Raw genomic sequence first — 22,440 nt, forward strand, 5'->3', positions numbered from 1 at the left:
TAGATGTCAGAATAGTGATCTTTATTACACACTTCTAAGACAGAAGCATGGGAAGACAAGCGTACAGCCACAGATCTCCAAAGAGTGGACCGTTCCCCATCCTTATATAACCCATGATGACATCACACAGTTAGACCTTACTGGAAATGATAACAGTCTCCCCATAGTCCAAAGTTCTCCTTATACAAACATCAGATGATACTTTAGAGAAAAACAAGTGTGTGACATGTCATGTTGTGCAGTTCTGTGAGCCTGTGTGTCCAACTAGAGAATGTCCTGACATGACCTCCCTGTGTAAATAAGGGTGAACGTGCGTGTTTACATAACTCTCTATGTGCATGTTCTGATGTAGGCCTGCAAATGAATTAGAACAAGGTCCTGCTGGACCCTCCAGTTATGGACGGTGAATACAATGCTGTGGATACCATTTGAGACTTGATTACAATGATGATAACCTGCATACATTAATCTTTACTCAGATTACCATAGATATAAAACAAAGATTATACTATCATCAGATTCCACAATGGTAAATGATTAATCAATGATAACTGATTATGAGAATACAAAATAAAATATCTCCTGATCACACTCCTCCTCTTTGGCCTTTAGAAAAAAGGCCAACATTTAGAGATATTGTGTCACTCCTCCGTCCAAGCGGCTTCTCGCAACGGCATCATATGTTCCGGACCAGCTGACCCAGCTGGACCAGAGTCTAGGGCCCTGCTTACCAATTATACCAAGACACGCCTTAGCAGAGGAATGAAACAACACCCGATCATCAACATTCCTAGAAAAACCATAAAAGAAAACATGGCAGACATAAACACTCCCTTTTCATTGCCCAAAAACAGACGTCATCTGATCCTCCAGCGCCGTGTTCACACTTGGATGTACATACATTGTTAAAGTGTTTTTTCACCACGTCCGTCGCAAATTCAAGACATGTGTAAATATTTTCGTTTAGGCGTGGATCGACGTGTTTGCGTACGTTTGTCAATTCGCGGATATAAACCTGATAAGGTGGTGCAGTTACCTGTGTCCACAGCCTCTCTAGTTAATTTCAAAATACACTGATAACCCCAGTCATCCTCTGGATACAGAGGAGCGGGCTCAGTAAACTGTGTCAATCATCTACTTGCTGTTCTTTAGCAATTTGAGCCATCCCATCCGGCGACTCAATCAATTTGGACTCTCGAGCGGGTAGACCTCTGCGTCTGGGCAATTCACCCGTCTGTCAAAAAACAAACAAACATGTAGCAACACTCATACATGTCAACTCCCCCTTTATTTTCCAATTTCCCCACAACCCAGCTGAGCTTTTAGCTTCAGACTCGAGTCTCAGCCTGTCACGCTTCAGGCCTCTTCGCCACCTCCTCTTGGAGTGAAGAAACACCCTCGGATTCTTCTTTCTTCAGCTCCCCAGGTAGACTACTGAGTGAGCTAGCCACGTTGCAGAGGATTATTCTGCCTCTGTTTTACCACCCGTGTTGTGACTTGGAATGAGTTTTCCCTGAGCTCCCCTCGGCTCATTCACCTTGAGACCACCGGAAACAGAACTATTACTTCCGGAGCTTGGCACGCTCCCTCCTTCTCCTGGAAGCTCAGTAGCACAGCTCTCTGTGCCATTTCCGCTGTTCTGCTCAAGATGATCCCTGACGCCTCTCCGCTCACGTCTCATCCAAGCATTCCCCGAGACCTCATTGTTCTGGTGTCTATTCCTTTCTCTGCAAGAGACAGAAAGCCAACACATCTCCCTCGCTGGCTCTCCTAACCTAATGTTGTTGACTTTGTTCATTCCAATCCTATGCTATGCCTATGTGACTGATTTATCTGATTCTGATTCTGATTCCGATTCTATGTGTGTAAGCGTGCATGCATTTAACCCTCTTCACTTGAAGTCAATACCTCCAATATATCCATCCGATCCTTCGTCAACTGGACCATCCCGTCTCCTTATAAGCACATTTGCAATGTGTGTATAAAAGTGAACAACAGACCTCAAACAAATTGGGCATTCTTAATTCTAACTTAAGTTTAAGTCTAGTACTCAGTTTCTGATCATCTAATTATGCTTCTCACTGGTTCCCTAAATTGACTAGAAACCTTTAATTTTGCCATACCTAAATCATTAAAACACAAACGAAATCATAGACCCCTGCTATAGCTTTTTGCCTTATGAAGCTGAGCACAAATTCTATAATGAGCAACAACCTGCAATATGTACCAAAAATCTTCATGGTTACACCTGCAATTAAAGATCAGATGCATTTTATATCTGTTTTAATTCTTCCTTATATAGAACCTCCTCAGTGTCAGGTTAATTTTAATTAATCTCAACTAATAGTTCTAGTTGTATTTTGCAATTCAGCTAAAAAGCAAACCTGTTAAAGCAAACAGCTTATTTACAACCACCTGCAAATCACAAGAGTAATAAAAGATTCAGCACAACAGACAAGTATCATGTTCAGGATTTCTCTGATCATTAAATCACTATTATTGCCACAATTTGTTTTATTCACCCTTTGGGCAATGTTACTCCACTTGTGTATCCCTACCAAGAGCTCCCTAGTGGCCAGTTAGTGAGCTCTGTCAAACTGTCCCCAAATTAGTTATTTGTTATTATTACTTGTTTTCATGTCACTTGTCTGTTTTCTACTGCACCCTCCTCACACATTCTTAACACAGCAAAGCAAACATTAGCAGCACATCCACATTCCAGAGGTGCTATAAAAAGATTTCCTGTAAAAAGAATCACACATAAATTCATCCACCCTCTTGTTCTATCTCGGTGGAGGTTAACCTTAAGTCGTAGTCAAGTCTTGTCAGCTTTTACCAGTCAGTCCGTTTGTTTTATTTCCAGTCTTTCATCCATTCATTCATTCATCCATTTTTTCTTTCTTTGCTGATAGTGGAAACCATCGCCGCATTTAGATTTCCGCCCTCAGCAAAATTAGCTCATTTCAAAAAGAAAAAGAAGAACTTGAGATCGGATTACCTCGCTGAATCCTTTTTTGGGCAGGGACTCTCATTTTCTAATTGTCCCCATAAGTGGTTTCCTCCAGAGCCAATTCTAATGCGGAGAAACTCACTTACAACAATTTTCTCGCCGACGTGTAATGCTTGTAATTTCCGATGTGCAGATCTGCTTAAAGAAAAGATTCACAAACAAAAATCAGTGCACTGTTCAAAATATAAAACAAAATAAAATAAAAGATAACAAAAACAAAAATACCAACGCCCGGGTCTTAGGACTTGTCACTGAATATTCCTCCTATCAGTAAAAATACCCACCTAAACCTACACAGAGTCAAATCAACACCACCTCAACCTTTTCATATTCATAACCCTATATGTTTTGCGTTCGTGAAACAAAATAGAACCGTTTCCATATTAAGTAATTTGAGCTCTTGAAATGTTTTAATTCTCTTAATTCTGCCAGTTTATTTCAACACTTATTCCATGACTTTTATTCAACTGCTCCTTGGTCACTCAAATTTTACCTGTTCAAATTGCCTAGAGTTCAACAAAGTCTAGATCCCCATTGTCATGAAACTTGAACGGGTGTACGATGATTTACTTACAGTAATTTAGAATCATCACTCAACCTAGCTCTACTACTGGCACTGCGTGACTTTTCTCCCACTGGAAACCAGAATTTCGTACAGATCTTTAATACCTCAGGCAATCGTGTTCAAGGGCTGCCCCCCCCTTTCTCTTCTTCTTTGTCCGTGTGTTCCTCCTTTTATTAAATCTCCATCACAATGATGTGGCGCTCTGAAATAAGACTCACACTGTTAATTCATCGTCTTCACTCTGCACCACTGCTCAGGCTGTTTTCTTTTCTTTTTAGTGTACAGTAAACAATTGAGTCGAGGCCTTAAGCCCCAGATATCTCGCACGGGCATCGTTTTCATAACCAAACTGCTCTGGACTCTGCTCCCCAAACCACACAAATGCCCTCTGGGCTTATTATTGTAACAGATTCTGTATTTGGATTTGTTGTGTGCAGCATTGAGCCTTTGTTAATAAAGCATTCTTCATTGCAGCAGCTGGAGCATTGTGTGTCACTTCTTAGTGAATTGAATCAACATTTTGATTTTGGTGCATGGGTGTGTATCAGTTTTCACTCACTCAACGAGTGCATAAGTGTTCATGTGTGTGTTTCTCTTCATTCTAAGTCGGCGGATGCAGAAGTGTGTGTTTGTGTTCATCACCTTCCTGTTCTGTTGTTTGGGTAAACCAGCGGCCTGAAGCATGCCCTGAGGTCCTGCCCTCCTCTTTGGGTCTGTTTGCATCCGTTGTTGCAGCTGCCTGCATCTTCTCCTTGTAACTTGACCCTTTTGCTTCTGTAGCTCCTTCAGGGCTTGCTCCTGCTGTTGGAGCTTTGCATCAGGTCTGGCGACCTCCTGCTCCAGCAAGCTTCCGCCTGATTTCAAGTCCTGTATGTGGGACTCCAAGTCTGAGTGATGGGTTCAATTAGCAGCCAGCTCCTCCGGAGCCATGCTCAGTTTCTGCTCTGATGCCTTAAGCTCTTACTGAGGGCAAAAACCTCAGAGTCTTTTCCTTCCACGTCAGATCGGAGTCTATTTATGTTGTCTTTACTTTGCTCCACGGCCTTCTGCAGCTCTGCTGTTCGGCTCTTCTCAGAGGTCAGCATTCTTTTGCTCACCCTCCCTTTTCCTCCGGGCTTAATGCGCGTCTCGTCACAGCTCAAGTTGTTGTTGTGAGTCCAGCTGCTGTGGCCTTCAGGGGTCAAAGGGTCAAAGATGGTAGCGGAGAGGGCAACGATGATAGCGGGGAGGGTAGGAGTCCAGGTCAGCTTCGGCTTTCAGAAAAAACAAAAACAAAACAAAACAGGCGAACAGGAAAATGATGTTGTGCTGACTGTGTTGTGTTGGCTGTGTTATCCAGAGAGGGGAGAAACAACTGGGCCTCCTCCCCCCCTTTTTGTTTTTTCTTACCATATAATCAACTCATAACCCCCCAAGTTGGCAGGACAACACAGGTACGTGTTAAAATTCTTAAGATCCTGTTTAGAAACCTAAAAAGGAATTTTCTACCATTCAGTAGTCATTTGTCTTAAACAATCAACAAAAACATGTCCCAATTCGACCCTTTTAACCACTAAATTTGTCGTGTCCTCACTTAATCATCAGACCAGTATCTTTGTCTTTTGACGTTAAGTTGTTGTCCTGCAACCCAGAGAGTTTATTTGTCAGTAGTGGATAAACTATATCATTTAAAAACAGGTGTATGTTAAGTGTCGCTACTTTAACCTTGCATGTACGTGCACATGTATGTAAGCTGTTTCTTCATTGCATGTATGGGTGCGTCTGTATATGGGTTAATTTTAACTTTTTCTCAAATGAGGCATTTCTCTAACACACACATGTGTCTGTTCCTCACACTTCTCATACCTTTCTCTGGTTGTGTGTGGTTTTATTTGTTTCAGTCATTTACCAGGAACATCTTTTCCTTTTTTCCATGTCTTCCGCCAGAGGTTAACACTGGTGAGATTCAGGGACACAGCACCCAGAGCAGTTCAGCGAGAAAAACTTGCCTAAAACTTGCCTTCCCTCTTTTTGTCTGGTGTCTGGTGTCCTGCCGTGAATTTTTGAGCCAAAGCTTGGCCTGTTTTCTGCTGCCGTACTCAGGTTTCCAGGTTAAGAAAAAACCACCTGTATGAATACACTAAACATACACTTAGTATTTGTATAAGCATAACTGCCTATATTATTGAACTGAACCAAGCATCAGTTGAAGACCTTATCAATCCTGCTTCATTTCCCGTATTTATCACTCACTCCTAGTCTTGAGGAGGGTAGATTTAACTCTTTACTAACTTTAAACCCCACAAGTAAAAATTTCATATGTTCTTGACTGCAAACACAAAAACTGCTTGATGTTATTACTAATCATTTTCCTCCACAACACTCCAAATCATGTTCTCTCTTGTGTCCAGCAGGGGAATATGGTGACCTCTACTCTCACTGCTTCCCCAGTCAGAGACAATATCTCACTCACACTTCCACACTTTATTGTTTTCCCTTTTCCTTGACTATTATTATTTCACAGAAAATCAACTGACCTACTTCTCCTTCCTCTTCTGTCATGCAGAAAGTCACACACACACAGCACTCGGCCCCCACCTTGTCTTTCTCTCACAGACACACCTACACACACACACACACACACTCTAATCGTCCTTTCACAACAAAACTTCACAAACGTCTACTGCAACAGTTTTAAGCACGCAAAGCCAGCGAAAATTCACTCTCACATTCACTTCCCTAACAACTACAAAGTTTTCACATACAAAAATAATCCAGACAATCTACCATGCACCGTTTTCCCTCCTTATACGAGAGACTCAACCAACTTTTAAAAGACTTTATATACACAACATCAAATAAAGCACAGATCTCTGCCTTTTCCAGGTAGAGAAGGAAATACGACCCAACTAAAAATCTCCCAGCAATCACACAAAGTTCTCAAATTTTGTCAAGATATTTATCCCCGCACTCCTACCTTACGGGAGTTTTACACAAGGGATCATTACTCATGGAATTCTATTAAACCATAGTCACATTAGGAAATCACAAACACAAGACTACAAGGTTTAGTTTATTTAATATACTGAAATCTTTTAACCATACCTCTGAGACCCCCTTTCACCTAACGAAAAGAAGCTCAGAAGGACAGAAATGGAGAAATAGGGAGATGAAACCAAGGGCCGCAGCTGTACACACACACACTCCGCTCGTACTCGCGCGCGTGTGCCCGCTACCGCGCAGCACCACACAACCCCTCCTTTCTCCCAAGGAGAAATACACACACACACTCTCCTCTTCTCTAACAGCGAGAGAAGAGAAAGGCGTTTTCGTTTTTTTCACACTCTGGATCCACACAGAAGAAATTCAACAACACAAGACAGTTTCTACAATTTGCACTCTTAAATTCACACACACACGGGTAATTTATATTCTATATACACACGGGCCCGCATAGACGTCATATGCCAGAAGAGGTTACACCTAACTTTTTGACCAATTTAAAAGCATTCTTTCAGCCCAGAGCCGCGCTCTTGCTGATCAATTACACGTCTCGGGGACGCCACCCCGAGAGCGCTCGAATTCCTAAGTCCTAATTAATTTATAACCGCTTCCCGCAGCTGGCAGGGAGCTCCACGTCCGGCGCTGGTACCAAACCCATGCCTTCAGCTATACTTAAAACTCACAAGGCAGCCACGTTAAAAGGTCACGGCCGGGTCCGCGACCCTGTCGATCAAAAAATGCAGTATAAGACAATCACCCATTGATTGTCTAGCCTTTTTGACGGGAGTCCGAATCCCCGCGGAAGGCCAACTCCGGGCTAAAACCTAACCACGCGTCCGCGATTAGGGGTCAGTGCCACCTGCTGGACGAACTACATTCCTAGGAGACCGCGTCTCCAGTCCTAAATAAATTTACTTGTTTTAAAAGCCTCACGGTGAGCTCTCAGCCCCCCCGTTTAATTACCTGACGCCCGAGACCGTGTCTCTGCTAATCGATTAAACCAAATACCCTACACTAACCAGGTGACTGCTGGCATCCAGCCACCCACATCGGTTTCCACACACCTTAAACCGTATTATTTTAACCTCATATAACCTCTTAACTCAAAATTCGCTTCCCACAATAAACAGCAATACATTTACTCAGTTCACTATTCCCTGCCTTTAACACTAATTACCCCAAAATCACCCCGGACAGAACAGAAGCCGCACTGAGTGAACCTTTAATTTAGCGCTCAATTTCCAATTCGGCACCTTTGGAGATCCATCAACAGGCAGTGCTTACCTCTCATATTTCGGGGCCCATCACTCAGTGTAGCTCCTGGCCGTCCGTCTGACACCACTAGACCGTCAGCCAGGCTCCATTAGTCTCCCCCCAAACCGGGTTTCGGCACCAGAAATGTCATGATTCGAGTTTTGAGGAGAAGACAAACGACTGCATGGTCTCAGTAGATGTCAGAATAGTGATCTTTATTACACACTTCTAAGACAGAAGCATGGGAAGACAAGCGTACAGCCACAGATCTCCAAAGAGTGGACCGTTCCCCATCCTTATATAACCCATGATGACATCACACAGTTAGACCTTACTGGAAATGATAACAGTCTCCCCATAGTCCAAAGTTCTCCTTATACAAACATCAGATGATACTTTAGAGAAAAACAAGTGTGTGACATGTCATGTTGTGCAGTTCTGTGAGCCTGTGTGTCCAACTAGAGAATGTCCTGACATGACCTCCCTGTGTAAATAAGGGTGAACGTGCGTGTTTACATAACTCTCTATGTGCATGTTCTGATGTAGGCCTGCAAATGAATTAGAACAAGGTCCTGCTGGACCCTCCAGTTATGGACGGTGAATACAATGCTGTGGATACCATTTGAGACTTGATTACAATGATGATAACCTGCATACATTAATCTTTACTCAGATTACCATAGATATAAAACAAAGATTATACTATCATCAGATTCCACAATGGTAAATGATTAATCAATGATAACTGATTATGAGAATACAAAATAAAATATCTCCTGATCACTACTTTGAGTAAAAGCTCTGCCACACTGATCACAGCTGTACGCTTTAACTCCACTGTGGATGAGTTGGTGTTGTTTTAGGGAACGCTTCAAGGAAAAAGACTTCCCACAAAAGTCACAGCTGAACGGTCTCTCTCCAGTGTGGATGACCTGATGCTGTTTTAGTGAAGCCCTCACAGTAAAACCCTTCCCACACTCGTCACAGGTGTGTTTTTTCTCTCCCTTTCTTCTGTGAGGTTTGTCGGCCTCCTGAGAGCGCTGACTTCTGGCTCCATGTTGGTCCTGCAGTGACAGAGATACAAACAGAGGCAGTGAGTGAAATGCAGTCGTGGAACAAACTCAACCTTCAAACTCCATTAACACTAGTTTTAAACCTGAAGGTGGAGCGTGGCACCAAACACCTTAAAGGTCTCTTATCCCCACCTGCTGGTAGTTCTAACACATTACATCCAACCTGGTGTTAAGCCAAGAAAGGTTATTATGCATTTTATCAATATTAGTATAGTATGAACATCTTCACACTAATCTGGACGCCTTATTCTGGACTAACTGAAGTCTGTTAAGATCTGTCTTATTAGCTGCTGACCAAATGATTGAACAATATTCCAGATGAGACATTACTAGTGCATTAATGACATCTTTCATAATGAAGAAGTGATACACAAAGAGCATTTCATAGCCATAGCTATGCCTTGTCGGCAGAGTTATGTGACATTAGTGATGTTTGTACTTTCAGCGTTAACTTGGTTTTAAAGCCTTTAAAATATACGCCGTTCAATAGTCGACCTTAATCTGACAGAGAATGTGATGATTTTGTGGATAATTAAAGTCAGTCATATATCCACAAACACAACAAGCTGAAAGTCAGTGATGCTGCTCGGTTTGCAGCCCTGAACATCACGGCACAAGCAGGATTCACTGCACTGTTAATGTTAGCTGTGTTATATTGCTGCCTCTGTTCGGTGGTGTCGAGCCAAACGCACTTTAACGTGTGTTTGAACGAGCTGACGGTTCACTCGTTAAGCTGAAAGAAAGATGCTTTAATCACAGCAGTCACACATGTGTCCACTGCACCATCTGGAACTCTTCTTGTTTACACTCGTAATAACACAAACACTAAATCCTGCTTCTCTGGTGCTGTTGTGTAGCAGTGTGTACACCTGAGACTGTCACCTGTCTGTCTGTCCTGCACTCTCTCTCTGTTTCTTTCTCTCTGATTGTGGAATAAAAGTATGAACATGTGTTTATAAGTTACACTTGTGTTTGAATCCTGCAGCTTATCACACATTTGATTTCCATGTGTGACGACTGCAAGTGTCCAGAGTGAGGACAGACTGAGGGACCCACTGCTGCACATCATCTGTGAGGCTTTGCAGCCCTGATGATCCACCAGGACAAACTCAGCAGTGTGTGAGGAAGAGGAGGAGGAAGAGCCAGCAGCAGCTGACAGATTGAGAGAATAGACAGACTGTTCCCTGTTTGTGAAGGACTGCTAGGAAAGTTTAACATAACTGTCTGTGCTGAATCAGTCTTATTAGGTAATGTTCAAATAATGTGATCATCCCAGTGTTTTCAGTGTGGGAGAAAGTACTCAGGGCCTTCAAGTTACACACTATGAAAGGCAGCAACAAGTTTAATGTTCAGAAACCTAAAGTCTGTATCAGCAGCAGAATGGAGCTAAAAATAAATGTTGGTTTCAGTTCTATGAAGCTTTGAGTATTTTGGATCAGTAGCTGCTGTGTTTGTTGCATCATATTGCTGTAACTGTTTATATGCTTTATATATTCTGAGCTAAGTTGATCTATAGTGTTACATCATATTCTATAAGGATGTTATGTGTTTGTAGACTTTCTGCCCAGTTTGACCCATTTAGCAGAAGTCAGCCTGTTTAAGGCTCTGATATCTATTCTGTGTGACTTAAAGCAGTTATGACATGGTCTGATTTTCTCACCCAATAAAGGAATATTTCATATATCAGTCTACTCTTCATTCTATCAGACACAGTTATCACAGCTCCTACATTTGCTTTTTACACATACCGTATTTTCACGACCATAAGGCGCACTGTGCTAAAAGGCGCAGTCTCAGTTATGTGTGCCCTTACTGTATTTAACACACACATAAGGCGCACTGGACCATAGGGCGCATACAAGTACCGTATGCGTATTTAAAAATAAAGCGGGAGCAAACCTGAATTCGGTACCTTACTCACATTTCTATTGCCGGTAATCGTCATCATCAACAACACACAAGCATACAAGTGTGCATATTTAAAAATAAAGCAGGAGCAAAACTGAGTTTGGTACTCACATTTTTATTACCAGTAATCGTCATCATCAACAACACACAAGCATACAAGTGTGCGTATTTAAAAATAAAGCAGGAGCAAAACAAAGTTTGGTACTCACATTTTTATCATCAATCAAACCCATCGAAGTCCTCATCCTCTGTGTCTGAATTGAACAGCTGCGCTAAATCTCCATCAAACATGCCAGGTTCACTTTCTTCACTGTCAGAGTCACTTTCCGTGCCGTGCGGCTCCTCGGAAACGATGCCGGCTTTTGCGAAAGCTCGAACAACAGTGCCAGCAGACATGTTAGCCCAAGCATCTACAATCCATTGGCAAATTGTGGCGTAACTCGCCCGGCACTGCCTCCCACTCTTAGTGAAACTGTGGTCTCCACCGGTCATCCATCGCTCCCAGGCCGCTCGCAGCCTTACTTTGAACGGGCGGTTCACACCGATGTCCAGCGGTTGGAGTTCCTTTGTCAGGCCTCCCGGAATGACAGCAAGCTCACAGTTCAATTGCTTCACAAGTTTTTTCACATCGGCTGTGAGATGGGCACGCATAGAGTCACAGATCAACAGCGATGGTGATGCGTGGAAAAAAAACACCTGGTCTCCTTACATACACCTCCCTCAGCCAGTCTTTCATCATTTCCTCATCCATCCAGCCCTTTTCATTTGCCTTAATGATGATTTCTGCTGGAAACTTCTCTTTAGGCAAAGACTTTCGCTTAAAAATCACCATAGGCGGCAGTTTCTGTCCATTAGCATGGCAGCCAAGCACAACAGTAAAAGAAGACTTTTCATACCCCGTTGTGCGTATCGCTACCGTGCTGGTCCCCTTCTTCTCCACAGTGTGACTCACCGGGATGTCAAAAGTGAGCGGGACCTCGTCCATGTTTGTGATGTGGCTGGGCTGGATGTGTTTGTCGCCGATGTGTTTGCTGCAGTAGGAGCGGAAGATGGCCAGCTTTTCCTTATAATCCGCTGGAAGTTGCTGCGCTACCGTAGTCCTGGTCCGGATGGAAAAATGGCACCGTTTCATAAAACGAAAGCACCAAGACGGGCCTCCTTGGAAATGTTCAATGTTCATCTCTTCAGCTAGTGAAACTGCTTTTAGCTGAATGGTGACCGTCGAAACTGCTTCTCCCGCTCGCTCTTTGCTCGATGATCCACCGCTCGAGTCTTTCCTCCAACTCGAGCCACCTCGCCTTATGTCCGCGGAAACTCAGCTGCGTTTTCTTGACCTGCCGGAGCTTGTTTTCCAGCTTCCTCCATTTGCGAACCATCGATTCGTTAATCTTAAATTCTCTCGCCGCTGCTCGATTTCCATGTTCCTCCGCGTAGCTGATGGCCTTCAGTTTAAACTGTGCTTCGTAAGCGTGTCTCTTTGCCATTTTCAGGGTTGTTAAAACAACGATGTCCTGCATAACGCACATACCTGTTCTTTTATACAGGTATGTGCGATTGTCCCGGTATATACGATCAACGCCCACACTTCACCCTTTAATGTTCTTATGGTGTTCTCTACTACGTCCTCCTTACAACACATAGGGCGCACCGCGCTATAGGGCGCGCCGCACTTTTTGAAGAAAATCTAAGTGCGCCTTATGGTCGTGAAAATACGGTATATGTAAGCATTGAGCCAAATTTAGTACCAACATACTGAAGGAACAATATTTGTCTCTTATATATGATACATCTATATAAACACTGTCACAGATACTTGTCTGTGAGTGAAGTGATTAATATGATAACTATAATATTGGCCATATTATACCACAGTGAGATAACTTTAGTCTCATGAACAACATCAGCTAATTGTTATTTACAGCTAATCTTAAACGACTGTTCAGTACAGAAATGAAGCCCAACAATCATGTTTCACAGTCCTGTGGTCTCAGCCTCAGATACTCATCAAATCACACAGAGCTCATGTAGAAACAAATGAACTAAATATGTTCTCCTTCATTTCTGTCAAACAAAGCTGTATGAAACATTTCCAGCTGTTAGTATCATGGTTGCTAGGCAACCTGGGCAGCGCGACGGAGGCTAGACGTCCCATTTCACGAGCCTACGAGCCTCGCACTTCGGCCTTAGCGGTCTTTGAGTACGCGGCCCTTGAGGACTTTAAAGCTGCAGAACCTGAATCGGGATACAGCCATGATGATCTCCAGCCTCGTGCTCGCCAACATTCTCACCTGAGTTAAGAAGACGATCACTGAAATGGTCTCAGCAGCTCCTTTGATGACAGCAATGAAATGCAGCGGTAAGGCTTTTTGGGGATTAAATTCGTTTTCATGGCAAAGAAGGACGATGCAGTTCATCTGATCACTCCTCATAACATTCTGGAGTGCAGGCAAAATGCTATTATAAAAACTTAAGCAGCAACTTCTCCAGGTTCCAATATTTATGCAATTCTCAAACCTTTTGGCCACGACTGTATAACCTCTTCTGAAGTTTAGTGGATATTATACATGGTTATGCTCAGGATGTGTCGGCCAGTTTCCACTGGAAACGCCTTTTGGTTAAACTGTCAGCGAGGAATTTGCATTTGCACTGTTACATTTTTATATAACTTTAATGCACATAAACAACAGCTGCTTGTTTCAGTGAAAATACATTGATGGGTTTTTAATAAAGTTGTGGAGCTGTAAAGTATTTTGTCTGGTGTCAATTCTATCGTCAGCTACATCGTTATGGCAAATGTTCAAATGTATATGGTGATAAATATCTTTGGTCATATGGTCCTGCTCTGTCTGTCACCTTCTGTGTTGAGCTCATTGTTTCCTCTGTAGTGGCTGAGCTGAGTCCAAGTAGCTGAAAATGTTCCTCTGCTGCTCCGTCAGACTCTCCTCCTCCTGCTGATCAGCTGGGACACAAAACAGATCTTTGTTAGGCTCCACACTGCACTGAAGAGTCAAAGTGTCTCATATGTTCATCTGACAAGTAAAAGAACACATTTTTGTTTCCCGAGGTGGGCAACTTGTTGGAAACAAACACAAAAGGTTTGAGCACTGATACCTGCCATTGCTGGCATTGAAAGATGCAACGCCAGCAATGTGGATTGGTTTGAGTCTTGACAATCCACATTGCTGGCATCTTTCAATATGTTTGAATGCACCAGTGTAAGTGCAGCCACTCAGACTCAATGTGTTCATAGAAACAGGTGCACATGTGTCACGAGTTCATCCAGCAGTAGCTATGGCACTTGGCCACAGGTGGCAGCAGTGGACTGACCTCCATTTGAGACTGCTCCAGCTGCTCTGTGACAGTCAGTAGATCTGCTACAAATTGCAGATCATATGCAAGTTTTGGAAATGACATTATAAATATTCCTAACTTAGCCACGGCAGCCATGTTGATGCATTACCTATATTGGCTGAAAATGTTCATTTGCAGAGAAAAGACACAGGCAGACTGTGCTTACAGGACAACAACAACAACAACAATCTTTATTTATAGAGCACATTTAAAAACCAACGGCATGCCAAAGTGCTTAACATAGAACAAATTAACACAAGTATAATCAGAGTCATAAAAATAAAAGTGTAGAATTATGTTCACAGGAAAAAGCCACCAATAGAAAAAATATAACTATAGCACATAGCTATAGCACAATATAACTGTGCCATCAACACACAATGGGGATAAGACATACACAGCGCAAATAAAAAGCAAGATAGGAAAATTAGTAAAATAAATCACTGCAGACAAGGCCAGCATTTAACCAGTAGAAAACGCAAGATTAAACAAATACGTTTTAAGCCGTGATTTAAAAGATTGAATAGAGTCAGACGCCCGAATGCCAATGGGAAGGTTGTTCCACAACTCTGGTGCGGCCAGGGCAAACGCTCGATCACCTCTAGACTTCAGCCGAGATCTAGGCCGCACCAACAGTAACTGTGAGGATGATCTTAAAGCCCTAGCAGGAACATATAAGCTTAAGAGTACCTTAAGATAGCTCGGTGCTGTGTTATTAGTGATTTTAAAAGTAAACAGCAGAATTTTAAATTGGATACGATATTTCACAGGCAACCAGTGCAAATCAGCTAGGACGGGAGTAATGTGGGCAAACTTCTTAGTTTTGGTTAGAATGCCTGCAGCAGCATTTTGGACTGTCTGTAAACTATGGAGGAGGGAGAGTGGAGTCCAAAATAGAGTGAATTGCAGTAATCCAGCCTCGAAGTTACAAAGGCATGGATGAGTTTTTCCAGGTCTTTATGCGGGATGTACTGCCTGGCCTTAGAAATAAGGCGGAGTTGGTATAAACTCGATCTAACAACAGCAGACACTTGTCTATCAAGTTTAAATGAGCTGTCAAGTAACACGCCCAAATTCCTAACAGTGTCGGAAAAGGAGCTAGTGAGAAAACCAAAAGCATCACGAAGTTTGGCACGAAGGACGTCACTGCCAAAGACCACAATTTCAGTTTTCTTATCTTTAAGGATAAGAGTATTTGCCAGGAGCCATTGCCTGACCTTACACATGCACTCTCGAAAACTATTCAAGGACAAAGCTAGGTCATCATTTAACTCAAAGTAGATCTGAATGTCATCAGCATAATAATGAAAAGCGATGTGATATTTCTCAAAGATAGCGCTTAATGGAAGCATGTACAATGAGAACAGAGTAGGGCCTAACACAGATCCCTGAGGGACACCACAACAGACAGGTACAGCGAAGGAAGAGGAAGTGGCCAAGTGAACCGAGGAGAGCCGATTGGACAAGTATGATTTAAACCAATCCAAGGCAACACCCTTGATGCCTACAGCGTGCTCAAGTCTCGCCAATAGGATTTTATGATCAACCATATCGAAAGCCGACGATAAATCCAATAGCACTAGGACCGAGGAGCGCCCATTATCAGCCATTAGTAGAAGGTCATTGAGAACTCGGAGCAGCGCTGACTCAGTGCTATGATGTGGTTTGAAGGCCGATTGGAATTTATCATTAATGCTATTCTCATCCAGGTAGGCCTGGAGTTGAAGCAACACTATCTTCTCAAGAATTTTGGCCAAGAACGGAAGCTTGGAAATCGGCCTATAGTTCGCATAATCATTATAATCGAGGTTCCTTTTTTTAAGAAGAGGCTGAATTATAGCATGTTTAAAGGCTGATGGTACGCAACCAGAGAGCAAAGAAGAGTTCAAAAGGGACAATATACTAGGTCCAATTGCACTAAAACAGTCCTTAACTATACGAGATGGAAGAACATCATATACGAGATTAGTATTGTTCAGTTGTTCAACCAGACGCTTAAGAGTAGGGAGTGAAACGGGTTCAAACTGATAGAAGAGGAACAGTCAGGGGTAAACGCAGGGCCTGTCATTAAAGGAAGAGCAGATTTAAGAGATGAGACTTTATCTAAAAAATAATTTAAAAATTGTTCGCAAAGAACCGTGGAGCACGGCAGCGGCATAGTGGGGCAGGGGTTGACCACAGAGTTAAAAATTTTAAATAAAATTCGAGGATTGTTACCATGGGTAGAGATAATTTTTGAAAGAAAAGCTGCTTTAGCCATTTTGGCAGCAGTTTGAAATTTCAAGCGACTAGTACGTAGGATGTCGTAAGATGCCTGGAGTTTATCTTTCCTCCACCTTCTCTCATCCCGCCGACACGCACGTCGTAGAGCGCGAACAGAGTCACTTAACCAACATTGTGAGTAAGTTCTGGGGCGCTTCATTTTAATAGGTGCCACAGTGTCGAGGATGGAGGAACATGTAGTTAACAGGGTATTGGCAAAATTCTCAACCATATGAGGGGTAAGACAATCTGACGTAATAGATGCAGAATACACAAAAGAAGCAGAGAATTTCACCACAGTATCAGCATTAACAGTACGCACATCACATAATAACGTTACATGTTATTATGTGATGTTACTGAAATCATCATGAATAACAGGAGTGGTGATTCCTGTAACTTTGTGTATATAATTTGGCATTTTTTACTGATGTAGGCCAAAAATAAATACATAAACTGAGCACCTGATGGCTTTGAACTTTTGTTGTCCATCTTCCATTGGTTTGAATTTTGCGCTCCAGTACAAACACAAATCCCCCAACCCAAGGATCAGCACAATTAACCTAACAGACCTACACCTTAGTTCACAGATTCACTTTGTCTAAGGTTGATTTCTGGGATTTCACACAACCCAGGATTCAGATCGTGAATCCATGATGGGCTTGGATTTACATCATTATAAATGAAATGTGCTCTACTTGGAAGCAGCCGGCCCCGCCCCTTTTGACGGGTTGTGTGAGACTTTAAATCATCAAACTGTAAATTATAAATTAAATTGTTATTGATCCTTTACCCCGAGTCCTAAAGTGTAGATTTATTTTCTTACTCTTCTTATATTTATTGTTTGTTTACTTGCACCGCTGTAACTGCAGCCTCGTCGTCTCGTCTCTCTATATGCTGGACTGTCTGTAGCGGAGATGACAATAAAGTTTACTTTGACTTCAGCAGCGCGCAGGCGCACCGGGGGCTCTCGCGCTCACTTTATAGAATTTAGAAAAAACATTGGTGCAGATTATAAGTCTGTATCATAATATCTGTTTTTTGTGTTGTTTTTATTTTGTTTTGCGAGTTGGTTATTAGATGCCGCTCCAGCCAGCCAGAGACTCCCCGCCGTAATAAACTACGTATTCTCTTATTGCTGTTACCAAGTTCCTGTGAAAAGCAGATTTTTCCCACTGCTGACTCAGCTGGATCAGGGAGAGTGACTGAGGCAGATATTGAGCTGTCAGTGTTTTTATATAACATTAAAGTCCCTGAGGGTATGGCACCAAGCACCATTGAGAATTCCCCAACACTGTTTGACAAGTTTGATGAGCATCTTGACTTTTGGTCTTTGGATATTAACAGTCCTGGATATGTGACTTCTTGTTTAACAGAAATGTTACAGAGAGCATTTGCAGTGCAGCCTTTAATTGCTAGTAATTCACATTTTTTCTAGATTTCGACATAAAGCAGATGCCTCAGAGAAATCACTAATAACACTAAGGGCTGGACGGATTTGATTTGCATTCTTCAAGAAGAGTGTGGTGTCATCAGCTAGCTGGCTGATGATGAGCTCCTTATCAGCTGTGCTGATTCCTTGTATAACAGGTCAAATCTCGGGGTGGAGTCTTAATCATTTTAATTGAGCTATTGCCATTCGTGTACAAGGTTTTGATAGCTTTACAGAAAAATGCCAAATTTTACCAAAGAGTGGAAAATAAATTGATGTTCAATTGTATCAAAAGCCTTTTAAAAATCCAGGAAGAGAATGAAGCTATAGTCAGATACCAAATCAGAGTAATCAAGTAGATCTAAAACCAGTCTCATGTTCTTAGAAAGGTGTCTGTTTCTCATAAAGCCTGATTGTGTCTCATCGATAATTGTGTCCAAGAACTCTTTCATTCTGTTAGCAAGTACTAAAGCCATAATCTCATAGTCATCATTGAGCAGACAGATGGGTCTCCAATTGTCAATAAGAAGTAAGTCTTTGTTTGGCTTTGGAATAAGTGTTATGAGACCCTGAGTAAGAGTAGGAGGGAGGATGTTATTCTCTACACTTCCTATGAAAAGCTGCAGTAAGAACGGAGCCAGGAGATTAGAAAATGATTCATAAAACTCTGCAGTTAAACCATCTGTGCCGGGAGATTTGTTGGCCTTAAGTGCAGAAATAGGATTACAAACATCCTCCACAGTCAGAGGGCTGTCACAGTGACTTCTATCTTCCACAACAATAGTTTTTAGGTTTTTAATATTATTGAGAAACAGCGTTGAGACATATATATATATATATTCTACATTTCTAAATGATTGACTATTTCAATGGAGAACCTAAATGACACGGACCCGTGTTTGTTATTACATATCTCTATTTTGAATGTGACAAGTCTATCATTGCCTGTTATTCATAGGTATTAACAGAGTTTTTGGCCTTTTTTTCCTCTATAAAAGCTAATTGACTCTTTACAGTGGCCTGCTATGGTTAATAATAACATGTTCAGTCATGAGTGAAATCAAAGCTTTTCTTCACTTTAGCATTTAACATTCCCAACAATATAATGTGATACCTTAATTAAAACACAGCTAATAAAACACAATTTTCTTAATGCAAACATCAGTGACTCAACATTAGCAACCAAAGGGTTCAGTCTGCAGCTCACACTCATGTGAAGCTACAGCCTCCCCCTTTAGTCTCTGTCATCCTTCTGCTCCTGCACAAACAAAGCAAGACAAAACCTCCACCCTTCTTCTACAGGCTGGGTGAATTGTTGTGGACATTCACTAATCCTAAAGTCGGCACCGTTTTTGTCTCAGTATCAAGTCAGTTAAACTTTTAGTCGTCAGTCCATCACAGTCCAGTCACATGCATACATCCACACACATTCATACCAGATATTGCTGATAATGGAGTCTCACGCGCAGCCTATTCGAGCCTCCATCACCAGCAAGATGACGTCATCATTTTAAAGGAAAACAGCTCCTTGTTTTTGGACTGGATTGACTCGCTGCAATCCTTTTAGGCTCAGGACTTCTCATGTGATCAATGTCACATATAAGTGAATTTCTCCCAAGCCCATTATAATCATGGAGAAAAACACTTTGCCACTGTTTCCAGTAAGAATATTTTATAGCGCTTTAAAGTTCAATCTCTCAGGTCTGGATTAAAGAGCTGATTTGTTAAATCGGGAACTCACAAAATACCAAAATATCACCACCGGTGGATCACACCTCTCAGATGTTCTTATCTCAGTGCACTGTAACAAAAGCACAAACAAACGCAACCAATAAAATACTAATAAAGTAACAAATACTGGGGCCCATTGCAAACATGTCCAAGCATAAAACCATCTTTCTCTCTCTTAGAGAAAGAAAACAATCCAAACCTCACTGATAAAATCAACCTAGTGTCAAGCAAAACCCAAAAATCAACCAAAACTTCACCAGAAAGTTTTCCTCCCTCCCGGGACAATATTGTGCAGGAATACAGGCACCGTAACTCCTTTTGCACTGACAAAAACATGTTGGATTTACTTGATTCAATAGTGGACACTGGTTGCACACAAAGGTTTTGCTTTGGCAGAAACTTAAACAACTGAGTTAAATCAACACAACCTTTTCATATTCAGTAAACCTGCATGTTGTGTTCATAAAACACGATTGAAACATGTTCAGATGGAGTAAGTTGAGCTCCTGGAACATTTTAATCCTTCAATTGAAATTGAATGGGTCTACAACAACTACCATCCTCCTACCTCTATCCTGGTTGCAGCAGGGCTGGGAAATAACCCTGAAGTGATAGGTTACCAGGCAGGGTACACCCTGGACAGCTCACCAGTCTATCAGATAGAAACACACAGCCGTTTACATTCATGGATAATTTAGCCCAGGACCTTCTTACTGTGGAGCAACAGCACTAACCAGCATGCCAACAATGGAGGAAATACAGGAAAGCTATGATTTCCTGTATTTGAGGCAGAATTATTTTGTTCTTGCCCTTGACAGGTTAATCCACAATAAATAGCAACAGCATGCATGTGTTGTGTGTGTCGTTGTCTGCCTCTTATAACTCCAGTGATTTTCCTGTAGTTTGAAATCTTATGCGGTGTTGACACAATAATTTGTTGTAAACCAGGAAATTCCCAACTGTGGTAGAAAGCACAGCTTAGCCTTAGCAAATGTTCAAAGAAAAGTCGTCACTTCCTGATTTCTGCTTCACTGATAAATATTGTCACACTGGGGTTTTTGCAAATGATATCAGTGAGCACTGTGTGGCAGCTGGAGTCAGACAACTGAAGCTCCCACAATCAAGACCACAAACAGCTTTCAAAGGAGATTTGAAGCTTTTCTGGCAGCAAGCTTCATGATTTATGGGACTGGAACTGGAACAGAAACTACCTGATCACCAATGGTGAGCTGGCATGGAATTATTTTTATGACATTTTATCAAAGTTATAAATAAGCATGCCCATTAACACATAGTGAGTGAGCATGTTGTCTTCCCACGCAGTGAACAGCGGATGCTAATGTTTCTGTCACTTTTTACAGAGTCAAACTCAAAGTAAGGTCAGTGCTTCCACGCTTTAAACGCTGCACGCTCACACTCTCTCCACACTCGATAGATTATCCATTGTTCATCTGCACACAGCTGCGGTTTTAGTAACGCAGTAACGCAGCGTGCTTACGGGAAAGTAACAGTAATCTAATTACCTTTTTTGCAATAGCAATCCCTCACTTTACTCGTTTCTTGAAAAAAGTAATCGGATTACTGCCCATCTCTGGTTGGAGCTGTGCACTTGTGGGTTCCACCTTGTGTACACGTTTATCTTTGCTGTGTGTACTTGTACCTCTGAGTGGAAGCTGAACTCTTGAGTTCGAGTATCGAAGCATCAGCTGTGACGTTAAAGTCCAAACAGCTCGTTCATTTGACGTGCAAATGAACGAAGGTAACGCCGTTTTCATGTGGATGTGTCACTGAGACACTTTCCACATCCACAGCTCACAAAATGGGAAAACTATAGAAGTATAACAATGAAGAAGTTACTATGTTACGGGTCCCAAGGATGAAGACCTCGATGACAAATATGTTACCTGTAAAAGCAGGTGAAGAGCAGAGTAAGGAAGACACGATGCGTCTCTGCTTTCCTCCAGAACGTGTCTGAGTCTGATTTATTTCACACAAATAAATGCTATAAAACACTAAACATGAGCTTTCAATATACTGTTCAGCTGGTTCCTCATTCACATCAATGACATTTACTTATTTCACAACATCAGTGAAATATACTCTTTTTAACTGGTTCAGTTTCTCAAGTTCACACTTCTTTCCATAACAGCTACATCCTTTTATCATATCAATAAACACATCACATTGTCTTCTGCAGTGTCTTACTGGCTAAACAGTTCTATTCAATAACAGCATTGGTAAATACATTACATTTGTTCCCTCCAGTAATTTACTGGCAAAATCACTATTTAGTGCATCATGAAACACAGCTTGTTTAATCAACCCATGAATGCCTCTGTTAGCTACACAGAGTTGCTCAGAGTGCTTGTGTTACACTAGCTAATCTACTCAGTCACTTTAACAGAACTATTAACATTCACATCTCACAGAACTGATTTGATTGGAGCATTACAACACGTTTGCACAGAGCATAGGAGCGCACTGACTCTGCTTCACGAGCGCTCCACCTAACGAGCGGGCTCGCGGTGCGGTCGCGCGGGACACTCCTCTGGTTTTCTCCCGTGTTTACATATAAATAACTTTGGCGGACCGCCTTAACTCTCCCATTCACATTAACGTGGGTAACCATGGTGACAATAAACAACATTTTCGGTGCGAGCACCGTGTACCGACCTGTAAAAGCAGGTGAAGAGCAGAGTAAGGAAGACACGATGCGTCTCTGCTTTCCTCCAGAACGTGTCTGAGGAAGCAGCGGAAGGTGGGCTCCACTTACTGCTCCCCGAAACCCCGGAGCAAGCACCAAAGTTCCGCCCTCACTGCTTTCTAACATAAAATGAATCCCTGTTACATGGATTTTCTATCCTCTTAAAGA

At 42.1% G+C, this 22,440-nt stretch overlaps 1 long non-coding RNA gene across 1 annotated transcript; it reads right to left on the reverse strand.

Moving 5' to 3' along the window:
• LOC146577260 (uncharacterized) lies at window positions 1-22,167 on the reverse strand. Its single transcript, XR_014889290.1, has 3 exons — window positions 21,473-22,167; window positions 13,646-13,751; window positions 1-8,875 (listed from the first exon to the last, which is right to left on the reverse strand). It is a non-coding gene; the product is annotated as an uncharacterized LOC146577260 (long non-coding RNA).
• Between the last annotated feature and the right edge of the window lie 273 nt (window positions 22,168-22,440).

This window comes from Mchenga conophoros, linkage group LG3 (genome assembly GCF_057382185.1).
Source record: "Mchenga conophoros isolate Kocher_MC1m ecotype Shallow Benthic linkage group LG3, M_conophoros_male_GT1.1, whole genome shotgun sequence".
In the NCBI taxonomy this organism is placed as follows: Eukaryota; Metazoa; Chordata; class Actinopteri; order Cichliformes; family Cichlidae; genus Mchenga; species Mchenga conophoros.